Source organism: Mastigoproctus giganteus, chromosome 1, assembly GCF_048544385.1.
Source record: "Mastigoproctus giganteus isolate SK-2022 chromosome 1, ASM4854438v1, whole genome shotgun sequence".
NCBI classification, from domain to species: Eukaryota; Metazoa; Arthropoda; class Arachnida; order Uropygi; family Thelyphonidae; genus Mastigoproctus; species Mastigoproctus giganteus.
The window spans coordinates 150,075,877-150,090,933 of NC_143575.1; the positions used below are offsets into that span (position 1 = coordinate 150,075,877).

Genomic DNA, 15,057 nt, shown 5'->3' on the forward strand with positions numbered 1-15,057 from the left:
TACTGCATGATGGAAGAGATAGGGAAGGGTTAACCGGAACTTAACTCTAGAGACTAAACATGGGTTCCACCACTTCAAGCCTCCAATAAGCAAAGTTGTGGTGGTATTGCACCGGTTGATGAGAGTCATCTGCCACCTAGTACTGCCTGGTAACATAGAGGGGCGGCGTTCCTCCATGTGGTGTGGGCGCCACACCTCGACCCCTGCATACGTTAGTTCACACTTGGGTGGTCACCCACCATGTACTTGTGCATGGAGGTTATACCCAGGATTACTAACAGTCCCACCATTGTGAAGGTGCAAGCAGAGGATTTGGCTGTCACGGACCATCCGGACTTCGCCGAAATTGGGTCCACTTGACTTGAGTGTCACCCGAATATCAGTTCCATCATTTTAGACTCCCAGGTAGCAAGTACAGCTTGTCTTGCATATCTGAGAGAATGTCTGTGACAACCTCAAGAACCATTCAATGAATGTTCATTGAACATTCAATGAATGTTCATTGAGTTCGTTGTAAGTTCATTCAATGAATGACTGATTACTCTTCTGATGGTTTTCCATGGTTATATAAAAAGCCTCTTAGTTTATGATTTTCAAGCTTAAACAGCTTGAAAAAGAGCAGTTTAAGCAACTGCTCTTTCAGGGAAAGCATATCCATTGTAACATAGGAAAACTTGTTTGCATTTCCTCCAGTTTTGGCTTACAGAAAACTTGCATTTGCATTTTCTCCAGTTTTGGCTTAAAACTACCAAAACTTTCTCCTCTTAATCAAATGGTTTTCGTATACTCTTCTCTGCAAGTTCCTTCTGCAATCTCTTTTTTTCAATATTAACAGGGCTTCAAACCTCTCTATTTTTGTACCTTGTCAAATAGTCCAAGCAACTGTTAAGAAGAGGCATTATAGTTGTATTATCTACTGTCTGATTTTGCTTCATCCTACATACAATATTTTCTTGAAATAAAATGTACTATACAGTAAGAGAATTAGAAATTTGAAATCCATTAAATGGTTTGCTAATCACTATGCTTTGTTCCTAATACCATCCTTCCCATGAATCAGCTTAAACATTTTGTGTGATAACTTATTTGTTGTCAGTGTGGCTTTCCCATTGAATACTACTTAGTATATAACAATTTTATTATGAAAATTATTGCATTTCATGGAACACCAATGACCTTGTGCATGAGGCAATCACCTGACCTTATCCTAAGCCGACCCTGATCTTGTAATATGTGAGCGATTAAAATGCTGGTGCAACAGGCTATAATCCACCTTAGTCAGTCGATTCAAGTTTTCATCACAAAAGATTGTCCACCTATGTCATTTAGCAAAACCTTCAGCTCGGTCCAGACCTCAAGCTCCAGAATATTTTAGGTTCTATTTGCTAATTAGAATAAAATGACTACGAGGCATTAATATCCTCCGTTCCCTTAACTCCACCGGTTGGGCAGCAAATTGGTACACTTCATTTTTTAGTTCTGTGTATTGATCCAGTCTAAATTAGACTATCGAGGCTAGATGTATGCTTTAGGTAGGGCTAGTGCCCTTCAGTTATTTGACCTGATACACAATTGTGCCATTTTCATCACTACTATTGCCTTTGGTACTCCTCTATGTAAAATTGATGCTAATAAATCATCCCTATCACTTTGCCTTATGCAGATATCATTCCAACTACAGTGGCAGACAAAAAAACTGCATCACTTGTGAATTTTGCAAATAATGTTTTGCACTGCTTTGTGGGTTGCAGAAATGTTCGAAATGCATTTGTTAGATGGGATATTTATCTCTGTGAATGAAATCCAATAAAAGGTCTCCACCTGTTATACCTAATTGCCATAGATATCTTCCCAAAGGGTAAAATGCACAATTAATGGAAATATAAGAAATCATGCAAATGGCAATCATGACAATCAAACATACATTTTATTGCATTTACATGTAAAAACTGAAGTAATAGTATTGTGTACTGTAAATCGGCAAAATAAGTCCTCAATATTTTGTTGTTCCTCCTTGAGCTGGAATTAGAGCCTTGCGATGATCTAGCATAGAGTTAAATCAACTTCTGGATATACAGTTGCCCAATTTCGTGGTACCACACCCTTACAATGCTCTCCTGCAGCTGAACCTTACTTGTTGGCTTCTTCTGAGCAATTTTAGACGACATTGTATACCAGAAATTTTCAATAGGGTTCAAATCTGAACTGTTGCCTGGCCAGTCCAACACTGTAATGCCAGCATTCTGAGGCATGACTGCACCTTAAGGGCAAAAAACGAGGGAAAACATTGGTATAAATATGTTTTAAGCCTTGTGAGACAAGAAGACAAACTGATCATTAAATCTAAATAGCATAAAACTTACCAATTTTGCTGTGTGGCAAAGTTCTTGAGTCGTATTGAAAAATGCAGTTTTGGACATCTGTATGGTGTCCCTAATAACGTGTTTCAGGCACTCCTCCAAGATAGTACTGTAGGTTTCTGCATTCACCGTTCCATTAATAAACTTAATTTGGACCCACCACTTTGCTTGTTATGCATTCCCAGACCATCTGACCGGTGGGGAACTTTACAGTCAGCGTTATGCAGTCAGGATGGTATGCCTCCGATTTTCGTCTTTTGATATATTGCTTCCCATCAGAGCCATGCAGGATGAATTTCAATTTGTCAGAAAAGATGATGGTGTCCCAAATGCTCTTTTGACCATGAAACATGTGTTTTAGCCCAAGCAAGTCACTCTTCCTCATTTGTTGGGTGAACACAAGCTTCTTCTTGGGCCAATAGGCATGCAGATCACTGAAAGCTGTCTTTGGATAGGTTCGTGCACTTGTTTCAACACCAGAGGCCATCTCAAAGTCCAGTTTTAGATCAGGAGCACTAGTATGGTGATTACAAAGGCATGGGCATTTCAAATATTGATCTTGGGTTCATTGTTTTGGATTTTATTGGCACATCAGCGACTAAGGCTATAATGCGCCTTGATCTTGGGAAGGCATAGTCACTCTCTTACGGCCTGATCCAGGTCTTCTCTTCACATCACCAGTTTCATGCTTTAATTTCAGCACCCGGGATACTGTTGACAGGTGGCAGCCTATTTTATCAGCGATATCATGCATACAAACCCCTTCCTGGGACAGAGCAACAGCTACACTTTTTTTTCTTGGTGTTAACTGAACATAGGGAGCCATGCTTACACCTCAGCAAAACAGGATGCTAATGAGTGTGTATACCCTTCCAATGTCGTATTTATAGAAACAGCTGATGCAACACCTTGCAATTACTGTCTGATGCAATAGAAGCTTTATCTGATGCAATACCTTTGTTTTGCAACAAACAAAATGACTGTAACCAAACAATATCTTATACATTTCACTACAAATGTTACTTTTTTTTAAGGTGATGCAGTTTTTTTGTCCATCATCGTATATTCAGATTGAAATCTTTGTCTGATCACCCTACATGATCACATGTTTTATACCATTTTGGGAAGAATTTTATAATTATAATGCTCATCCTAGAGCTAACTGACCCTTTGGCATCGGTATTTGAGGGTTCCTTCATAATATTAAAATGACATTTGATTTTTTTGTGCCTGCATCTGTGCAAATTCTTTTGCTATGGAACATCTGAAGAACATCCGTTCTGCAGTCTGTGACTTCTCAGAGGGGGGAAAATGCAGAATGTACAAGGGGGTATCAAAAGGTTCTTACCCTTACCTAGAAATAATAGCCCTAGAAAGGTGAAACTTCACAGGAACTTTTAATCCTTTTCTATGTACTCCCCATGTATAATAACACATTTCTCCCATCTATGGATCAATTGTTTAATGCCTTGATCATATAAGTCTGCACTTTTTGCCTAAAACCACGATTCCACTTCATTGATGACTTCCTGAGACAAATCAAAGCAGTGTCTATGCAATGGTTTCTTCATTTCTCAAAACAAGAAGAAGTCTGATGGTGTTAGGTCAGGAGAATAGGGTGGATGCTGCAGTAGTTCGAAGCTGCACTGGGCAGCAAAGTTGGTGGTGGCAATGGCTTCTGCAAAGACATCAGCAATCTTGGAACCCATCATGTGGAGACCTTAGACACATGCAGATGGTCATATAAAATGTTGTGGGCAAGCCCATAACTAATTCCCACAGTATTTGCGATGAAATGAATTTTCACATGTCTATCACTCAGCACCAGCTGCTCAACCTTTGCAACCGTCTCACTCTCTGTGGGTGTTGATGGCCTTCTTTCTCTTGGCTCATCAAAATCACATATATGACTGCGCTGGAACTCCCATTTCCACTTTTTTACAGTATCATAGGATGGACAATTTTGCCCATACACAGCTTTCATTTCTTCGTCAATTTCCTGAGCTTTCTTACCCTGCAAATGCAGGAACTTGATCACTGCTCAATACTCCACTTTGTCAATCGTAGTGTCCTTCCTCAGATTCCGGGCTCCACTTCTGGTGTACGATCGCCTATGGGAATGAAATTTCACACATTAGTTATTGAATATATAGACAGCGTGTATTAAAAACGGCATCTTCCTACTGATGTTTTATCTAGGTCAGGGTACAAACTTTTTGATACCCCCCTCTTAACAGCTCTATATATACATCAAACTTAATATTCATATTTCCTGCCTATTTTATTATTATTATTATTATTATTATTATTATCCATATGATGCAAGGAAGCCTGAGGCTTATGCTGCACCAGGAAAAAAAAAAAGTTCCCGAGTAGCCCTGAGAGAGAGAGAGAGAGAGAGAGAGAGACTGACATGTTAAAATCCAGATCTTCTCTAGAATCTGAAGTGGTTTTCCACCAAAGCATAATATCACATTAGATTCCTCTTGAGTGTGGTCTGTTCAGCAAAGATGTGTGTGATAGAACTTGCCTTAACTCTATTCAAACCATGTTGCAGTCTAAGTGCATATATATACACTGATTCCCTGTGATAGGTATGCTATATAACACTCATCCAGTTCTGCACCTAGACAAACACTCCAAATGTGTTGGGTTCACAAATTATTCTGCTCTCCTTTAGAATTAGGTGTGGACATTCGCTTTTTGCTGGATTCCAAGCCGTATATAAAGGGAAATGATTTTGCTGACCAGGCAGCCAAATCACCAGCATCCTTATTAAACAACACCAGTTCCATATTCCGACTGTATTCCAGTCATACATATTTTTTGTCATGCACGCTGGTCCAACCTTCTAACATATACAAGAAACAAATTATATCAAATTAAATCTGAAATGCAGTTTGATGCTCATTTTAGCTCAACTTCATGTTGGGTATAGTCACCTCACACACTTCATTTAGTGTGTGAGGTTAATGATCCCCTTTGTGTGAATATTGTAGAACACCTTTATTTAGCACTTACTCATTGTGTTTTACCATGGGTTAACCCAATGTTCAAATGTAAATTTTGATAAAATCATTGATAAATATTGAAAACAACAATGGGCCCAGCACTGAACCCTGGGGAACTCCATTAATACAGAGTTCCACAGAGTTCCCACTCTGTGGAGAACTCTGTGGAACTCTGTATTAGTGGGAACTCTGTGGAGTGGAGTTCCCACTCCACAGAGTGGGAACTCCACTCTGTCATCTTCCAGTTAACCAGCCCTTTATAATAATAAATAATAAATTTTCTGTTTATACTCCGGGACGACCAAACGGTCAGAGGAGTTTTACAAGATACACAGAATACAAGAAACAGCACCGTATTCAGCAGTCGCGGGCTCGAACTCCGGTCACTCAAAGCACGTGTACTCATTCACCCGCACGCCTGATCACTAGGCTACGGCGCGGCCTTATCCATAGCAGTAACTTGCCCTTAATGCCATGTTGCTCCTGTTTGTACAGCAGTCTTTTATGTGCAACAGTATCAAAAGCCTTCCTGAAATCTAAGTATATGAAGTCAAAATTATTTTTTGCTTCTGGTTCCTTGGTCACGTTATAGTAATCTGTCAGATTGGTTAGACAAGACCTCCTCTTGACAAATCTGTGCTGTGATTGCAGTATAATTGTATGCCTGTCCAAATGATCCTACATACTTCTTTAAGCAGTGATTTCATTATTTTTCCCTGGAACAGCTGTTAAGTTAACAGGGCTGTAATTACTCATGTCACCTTTTGATCCCCCTTTATGAATTGGAAATGTATTTGCACTTCTCCATAGGGACCTCCCCTGAATCCGAGGATGCTCTCATAATTATGGCTAAGGGTTTGTTTACCTGCTTTGCTGCATTCCTTAATATAACTGGATAGATGCCATCCACCACAGGCGCCTTTTTTACGTCAATCCTCAACAATTTCTCCAACACTTTCCTTTTAGTTATTACAAAGTCATTTAGCTCCTCTTTAGAGTTTGATAAAGTTATGGCATACCCTACCATAAAGAAAAATCCTCATGTGTGAATATAGATATAAAATACCTATTTAATTTGTCCTTAACCTGTGCCAGGTCATTCAGCATCATTTATGTCTGAGTGACGCTATGTCTCTGCTATTCCTAGAATATCTGCATTCGATGACTTAATCAGTATTTAAAATTCATTGAATTTATTCACAATGCTTCTAGCATTAATATACATGCACATGTTCTTACTCTTAGTTACCCTAACACAGCCCATGTATTCATTTGTTTCATGATGACCCAAAGCAGGGCCTGAAATCCCAGACACCTTTCTTTCCAGCTTGCTGCATGTACCAGTAGTAGCAATGCAAGAATGAATTTCATCTCTGCCTGTGGTTCTAGTTAAACTATTAGTCTGTATAACCCACGAAGCTGGTAGTTTTCCAACTCACCTATCATTGCCTCAATGGCATCAGCAAATATTCTTGTACTCCTATTTAAGTGTATTCCCTCCCTATAGAACAGTCTCTCCTATTAACAAGCACAGACCATGCTGAGAAAAATTTTACCCCAGTCTCTCTAGGACTGAATTGATTTGACAAAGCTCTCATCATATACTCCCTCCTATCATGTCTGGGCAGAATTACAGACACTTTCAAATTAAACCCTAACTCATGACTTTTTGACAACATTGCCCCGCACTTGTTAAGTAAGTCCTCAGATCTCACTCTTATTATGATTAGTGTCAACGTGTAAAACAGTATCTCCTTTTGTGCCCTTAAAAGATGATATCTGCTCTATAATGTCATTTACTTTTGCCCCTGGCAGACATATTCCACCTATCCTTCTTGCCCAACATATTTCCCATTTCTTTGACAGTAGAGTCAATTAACTCCTGTGGGCCCAGTGCATTCTGCCTTGGAGATTGCCGCTGTGTTGTCTGATGCACAAGAGGGAACATTGGCATTGAGTTGGGCAGCTGAGGGCTTGCTGGGCCCCTAATTTTAATTCCTTCAAGGGCATCTATCCCACTCTTCAAACTTTCATAGATGCCCATCAGAACTCTGAGTTGGCACCTAATTTCTTCACACTCTCTGCATCTAGTACACATAAAGACATTCTCCTTGGCTAGATTATGTCCTGTTCCAGAAAGGTCTGAAAGCATTTCACAAGTTGCATATTTTTTTAGGCTGTGATGTGTTGGGGAATTGCCCCATTTGGTTCTCCTCTGAGCCACAGCACTCCCACTAATTGGTGTCTGTTGCTGTGTTGCTCTAGTCTGGGGCATGATTTCCATTTTGCAATGTTAAATTAGTTATGTCCTTGCTAAAAAGAAAAAATTCCTTAGCTAAACACAAAAAAGATATATGCCCAACAAGTGATTAGAACCTTCGAGCTACTTATTTATCACAATTAAAACCCTACTATTCTTCTGCACGTGCTACTATATTTGTGCAAAAACACCGATAGAATACTGGCATGAGTAGTGAGTCGTAACTTACAAAATCACTAGTTAAATTTAAATAATGAACATGACTAAGGCTATTTAAACCATTTGTCAAACACAATTAAATATGTTAATTAATCAAAAAACTTATTTGTTTGCATGAACATAATTCTGTTCCTGGCACTTTTCAGCATCTGCAAAGGAGATCTGATTGGAGCATTTTAGGCTTCATTTGAGTTTAAAAATGTAATCCTTATTCATTCTTAGATGACACATAAGGGGAGATCAAATTTAAATTGAAAGGGGATATTTTGTGTGTTGGAAAATTAGTTTAAGCTTTACAGTGATTATGGCAATAAACGTTTGCCTGGTGTTATGAAATTTAGTAGTTTGAATACATTTAAAGGATTGGAAAAATGACACTGGTAAACAAAAAATTCTTTTGTACTTCTAGTGCAAAAGTTGCAGATTCTAATGGAAATTTATCTGCTGATTACAAAAATACCAAAATTATATCTCTATCACATCTCCATTGAAAGATATGCTGAAATTTTAGTAGAGTGAGTGAAACCTCCTTTAATGGACATCTCTTGTGGATACTGAGGCTTGGGTCCTGGCTAAGTATTTGAAATTACATGTTAAGGATATTCTCTAGTCTGCATGCAGACACTTTTTTAGCTGCCCTTTTTGATTTTTCAATCTCCCTGTAGCGGTCGCTTACATTTTTTCAAGGGTAACATTTCGGATGAACATGTTCATTGCTGGTGACACACATACGCATTTTCATGTTTTCATTTAACCACAAGGGCAAGTGAACATCAAGGTCATTATAGTAACTGTGACACTAATTAGATTGCCGATAGCCATGGATTATTTACGGTGCAGGTTGCAGAATATGTTAATACGTTTGACACTGCTGATATAGAATTTACAAACTTGGTTTTGACTGTCTGAAGCAGTGCCACTGGCATGTTCATCACTTAACCAGACAATAAAATTGTAAACATGAGAGACCCTTTTGGTGAGAAAGAAAGGGGAGTATTTTAATGTGAATGTGAGAATATAGTTGTAATACTGTACAACAAATTTAAAAAAAATTACCACTCTTCAAACAGACTCCAATGCATTTGCATTAGAGTCCTCTATAAATGCATGCTGCATTAACAAAGCTGTCAATCAAACTGAATCAGACACTGATTACAACTGCTCTGTAATCACCACTAAACATATAGTATGACTAGATCTTCAAAGTGTAAAAAAACTGATGCATATCTGGCACTACCATCTGTCTATTCTGTAAGGCTCAGTTTTGTTTCCTCAGAGTGTTTAATTGTTACAGTAGTGTAGTAACTTTCAAGTGAACAGATTGTGATTGTGAAATTCTGTGCAGAGTTCCAGGCCCAGGTAAGAATTTACAGTTACATAATCACACTGTACTACAGTGAGGTGCCTCCATAGCCAGGTGGGCAGGAGCAGCAGTGCGTAGCACATGCTTCTTGATTAGACCGGGGTTCAAGCCCATGCCCACCAAATACAGAGGATGCGGAAAGGTCAGGGAATGACCACCGCATATCCCCAGAGCAATATGGTTTTAGTTGCTAATACTCCTAAAAACCAAATAATAAACAAACAACAACAACTGTACTACAGTATGTTTTGAAAGCAGTTAACTTTGCAAGAAAAAGTAGAAGTGATAGAATATTCTAGAAAAGAAAAGTATGGAGTTTGTAAGTTAGCTGATTATTTCAAATTTGGAAATACTTCAGCAATAGCAATTATTAAAAATGAAGAAATTTTGTTAAAACAGTGGCGTGGAAATGGAGAGCAGCATCATACATTTTCTCATGGCAGAGGAGCTTTGGTGGATAAATTGACATTTGAGTGGCTTAGTTGAGTGATTCAAACAAAAGCCTTAGAAAATGCTAAAGAAATTGGTACCATTAACTTTAAAAGCATGTAATGGCTGGTTAGGTAAGTTCCGTACATGTCAGACTATTTCCTTCAAAGCAATTTGTGAGGAGTCTGCTGATGTAATTTGGAAATGATTACTGAGTGAAAAAAAAAAAAAAAAAAAAAAAAAGCCTGCTGTCAGCATTCAAACATTAAATGCTCATGAAATGGGTCTTTTTTTTTTTTCATGCAGTTCAGAACAAAATAGTGTGCCTTAAAGGGGAAACGTGCTTGGTAAAGTGGCAAAGGCTCATCTAACTGTACTTTTTATGTTTAAGCCTGATGGGCATTCACAAAAATACCATCCTGTCATAGGCAAATCTATGAAACCAAGGGGTTTAAAGGTTTGAATTTAGCATTAGCAGAGGCATATGATGCAAGAAAGCAAACTTATACAGCATCAGCAAAAAAAATAAAAAAAATTCCTATTTCACCCATCCATTCAACTAAAAGTTTGTCCAGTTCTTCCTTGATTTTATTTAAGCTATTAACTTCCACAACGACAGATGGAAGTTTGTTCCTGCAATCAATCAGCTGCTAGCTAAAGGCAAATTTCTCCACATCTATTCTACAATCTATAACTGTCTTTCCTCAATTTGAATTTATGCCCTCTCAGGTTTGCAATCTCAGCAAGAGGAGGAATTCCATCATCATTGGGATTCCATCGATATCAAGCGGATCAATCTAGTTCATTTCCTTCATTTTAGAGTTTATATAATTAAAGAAGTCTTTGCTGTTTTTTTTTTGCATCCTTTGCCAAAGATTTCTCGTAATCTGCCTTTGCTTGCCTAATCTCCTTCGTGACGTGGTTACAGACTAGCTTATATCTGCCGTAGGCTTCTGTGTCGCCTAATAATTTATATGCATCCCATGCATTTTTCTTCTCTACCTCATTAGTTCATCTGACATCAATTTAGGCCTGAACCTTGAACAGTATTTCTTAGTTGGTATGAAGAGCCTAGTAGCTTCCAAGATTAATTCATTGAATGCTTTCCATTGAGAATTTGCTGTTGGTAACATTATCAGTTGATTCCACTGTATGAAATTTAAAAACTGTCTGAGACCATTGTATTCACCTTTACGAAAGCAAAAACTCTTCCCTTTACCCCTGATTTTGGTGACATCTTTAAGCAAATCCCACATCAGTATAATGTGATCACTGCCATATAGTGGTTCCTTTTTTCTGCAAATTCTTAATTTGTGAATAGTCACTACTGATAATCAGATCAAGTGTATTACTCCCTCTGGTTGCCTTCTCAAAAATGCTGCTGTAGAAAACAATCGTCCAATAAATCTGCAAAAGTCCTGCTAGTGAGCGAGTGACTAACCCACAAGTTCCAGTCAATATCTGGGAAGTTAAAATCCCCAATTATAAGACATTCTGATTTACTGGCCCCCTCTATTTCTCTGTACTCTGAACAATTGTACTTGTCAGAGTCATTAGTCCTGTAACACACTCCTACTCATTTTTGCTTTCCCAGTGCTTATGTCACACCTAACTGATTCAACATTGCACTGTCCACCCATGTCAACTGGATGCACTTCCTTAGATTTTGTGTTTCTTAACTAACAGCATAACTCCCCTCCTTCTTTCCTATCCTGTCTATTTTTTCTGTTCATATTGTACTCCCCAAATTCCAATTCTCTCTTCCTTATATCTGTGTGACACCATGTCTCTGTGTGAAGGTGCCTCCGTAGACAGGTGGGCAGGAGCAGCAGTGCGTAGCACACGCTTCTTGATTAGACCGGGGTTCAAGCCCGTGACCACCAAATACGGATGATGCGGAAAGGTCAGGGAATGACCACCGCATATCCTCAGAGCAATATGGCCTTAGTTGCTAATGCTCCTAAAAACCAAATAACAACAACAACAACCATGTCTCTGTGTGATATCCCAACAATATCTGCCATTGATGTCTTGATCAAGGCTTCAAATTCATCAAAGTTTATTTACTGTTCTCCTAGCATTGGTGTACATGGAAGTATACATGCACCTGTTCTTACTCTTAATTACCCTAATACAGCAAGTATACATGCACCTGTTCTTACTCTTAGTTACCGTAACACAGCAAGTATACATGCACCTGTTCTTACTCTTAGTTACCCTAACACAGCAAATATACATGCACCTGTTCTTACTCTTAGTTATCCTAACAGCAAATGTACCTGCACCTGTTCTTACTCTTAGTTACCCTAACACAGCCCACGTATTTACTTGTTCCATAATGACCCTCACCAGTCATTGAAATCTCCAGCACCTTGCTTTCCAGGCCGCTGTGCATTCTTATAGAAGCAGTGCAATTATCACTTTCACCTCTGCCTGTGGCTACTGTTAATGTTTTAATCAGTGAATCTCCCCCTCCCCAAGCTAGCAGTTTTCCTACTCATCTAACACTGCCTCGATAGCATCGGTAAATATTCTTGCACTTTCAATTTAAGTGCATCCTGTCTCTGTAGAGGCAGCCTCTCCTGTTAAGACTTTAAGAAAACTCAATGTTCAATGGAAATCGAACAATAAGGCTTGGATGACTAGAGGTAATGACAGAATGGTTGATTCAGTTGAATAAAATAATGGTTTTCGAGAATAGAAAAGTTATTTTTTTTTCTTGACAATGCCGCATCTCCCCCACATATTAAACTGAATAATGTTGAAATGGTGTTTTTTACTCCCAATTCATATCTGCTTCTCAACCACTAGGCCAAGGATATTTAAACTTTATCAATATGGAACACCTGAATTCAAAACTTGAAGAAGAGAAAAGGTGTTCAAATTTTGCAAAACTAGATGTTCTGCAAGCTATAATCTGGATTAGTGCAGTGAGCTTCTCTACAATTGAAAACTGCTTCCACAAAGCAGGATTTGATTTGAGTATTAATCATTGTGATGGTGTCTTTGCAGATACAGCTGATGTGTCTGTACTTAATGGCTAGCTATGGACATTAGGATATTCTTTTCTGAGCAGTGATGAATATGTTTCTGTAGACCCTGGTATAGTAGTGGAAGGCATAAACACCGAAGAAAGGACTTTGTAAGTGAATTTATGAACAGTGAAGAACTTATGGAGTAAGAGGAAGATGGAGAACATGAAAAAGGATGAACAACAGTGACACCAAATTAAAAAATATGCTGATACGTTAGATTACTTAAACCATCTAAATTCTATGTGAGCAAAAATTATGAATATGGAGTAAAACTAGTGAGTGATTTAATTATCCACAATGAAAATGAAATTGTCAAAAAGAAATGCTCTAAACAAACCAATTTATATTTATTTTTTAATAGAAGTTAATGTTATAATCATAAATAAAAGGTTGTTATTTGTTAAAAAATAATTATGAATTATTTCTCAAAAGGTATTCGAAATATAAATGTTTTATGATAAGCAATAAAAAAGTCTGTGTTAAGTAACCAGTTACAGTGGATTTCATTTTTCCAAATTATTGAAACCGACTACTTGTACACTGATCTCAGCAAAGCAGACACTTTTTTCTGCTCCAGTGGTGTCTGCCATAGAGAGGTTTCACTGTAGCTTAATAAATGACTAATTCAAATATCATACAATAATACATATGCTACCTTAAAAATGAGTTGTATTCATTTTAAAATACTTTAATGAAACATAATGTACTATATACATTTTCTTTCCTTAGAAATGTTTGCTACCGAGAGAGAGAGAGAGAGAGAGAGAGAGATTGATTGATTGATTGATTGATTGATTGATTGATTGAGAGAGAGAGAGAGAGAGAGAGAGAGAGAGAGAGAGAGAGAGAGAGAGAGAGAGAGAGAGAGAGAGAGAGAGAGAGAGAGATTTCTTTATAGTCCATTTTTCTTTTCTTAGGACATCAGCTACAATCTGCCATCATGGGTATCCCAATGACATTGGTACCACTTTTCCACTATGGGTATATCCTGATGAAAGCATTCCCCTTGTGCTTCACTTACATCTCCCATTGAATCAAAACTTGAGATGGGAATGAAGAAAATAAATTTGCAGAAATTTGACAGCCCATGTTTTATAACATTGTAGTAAAGTTGACACCAGAAATTCATAATTGTCTTCTTTCCTTCTTCCAAGAAATCCATGCAGCTTTAAACGATTGCCAAGATGTCAGTTCAGTATCCCGTAGCTTAGAGGCCCACCAAAAGATCCTTCTTCCATTAGGATGTAACTGCATTTAAAAATTGTAGTTATATCCTATGGAAGAAGTTTCTTTTTCCTAATGGTTTAAAGTAAACAATGCCAAAAAAGCAAAACAACACAAAAAAAAAAAAAAAAAAACGAAACATTTTTTACATTATAAATTTATATTCTTTCACTGAAAAGTTGCATCCATAATGCATCTATATCCCTCTCATTATTTCTGTTTATTATCTTGTCTTTAAAATTCTTGTGTACATTATTTTTTTAATTCTTCTAAAATCCCCTCCCCCTATATTCAAAACTGTTTATATTAAAAACATAGGAACAACTGTAGACATGTTCTGTGATCCCTGACTTCCTGGTATTTTTTCCAGTTTTGCACTGTTAAATTGGGGAACCCTTAGGCAGCAGTATTCATTTTCTTCTTTATCCAGAACCTTAACAAAATTCTTCATTAATACAATGATAAATTTGCTTTATATGCAAAGTTGGAAGATTAATTTTTCTTTCTTTCTTTTTTTTATTCAGCCATTGGAAAATATTTTATATTACTTCCCGAGTAAAAATCCCTCCTTTTCCTGCTACTGCACAACATAATGTTTTTTTCTGTTACATGACTGTCACACACAGAAAGCAGTATTTTTTGAAATCTCCTTATAGTAATTCAGCCACCTTAAGATTGCCGTGGACATTCTAAGAAAATTCATGGTACTTTATTTCACTCAGGATCTTGGGCATCTTTTATATCTTTTTTTTTCTTTAAAACTAACAGCATGAAGTAGGGGAATTGATAGGAGTGCATTTCCAGTAAAGCTGCTTTTAAACTTAATTTCGAGGCATCAATACTATTCGTTAGGATTTTATTCTGGTGACCAGTTCATTCAAAAGACCACTAATGTCTACAGAAACATGCACTGTCTTCCATAACAAAATATTTTAAAACACTATGTGAAAATTTTGATATACTGTAAATTTAGTTCTAGTTTCAAATAACTTCCATTGTTGTAACCCAGAACCAAGGAATTTTAGGTTACAATAGAACAAAGTAAGTAATTTTTTTTTTTTTTTTTTTTAAGGACTGATGCTATATTATATTAGCTTGCCTTTTACCACAAATAATATGAATAACAGTAAGAGTTTACAAAAAACAAACAAAAAAC

General features: G+C 37.4%; 1 protein-coding gene across 1 annotated transcript in view; it reads left to right on the plus strand.

The window, feature by feature from the left end:
• The window catches only part of LOC150091193 (integrin alpha-9-like), a 295,920-nt gene that overhangs the window by 258,749 nt on the left and 22,114 nt on the right, over positions 1 to 15,057 (plus strand). The gene's annotated exons all lie outside the window — the stretch shown is intronic.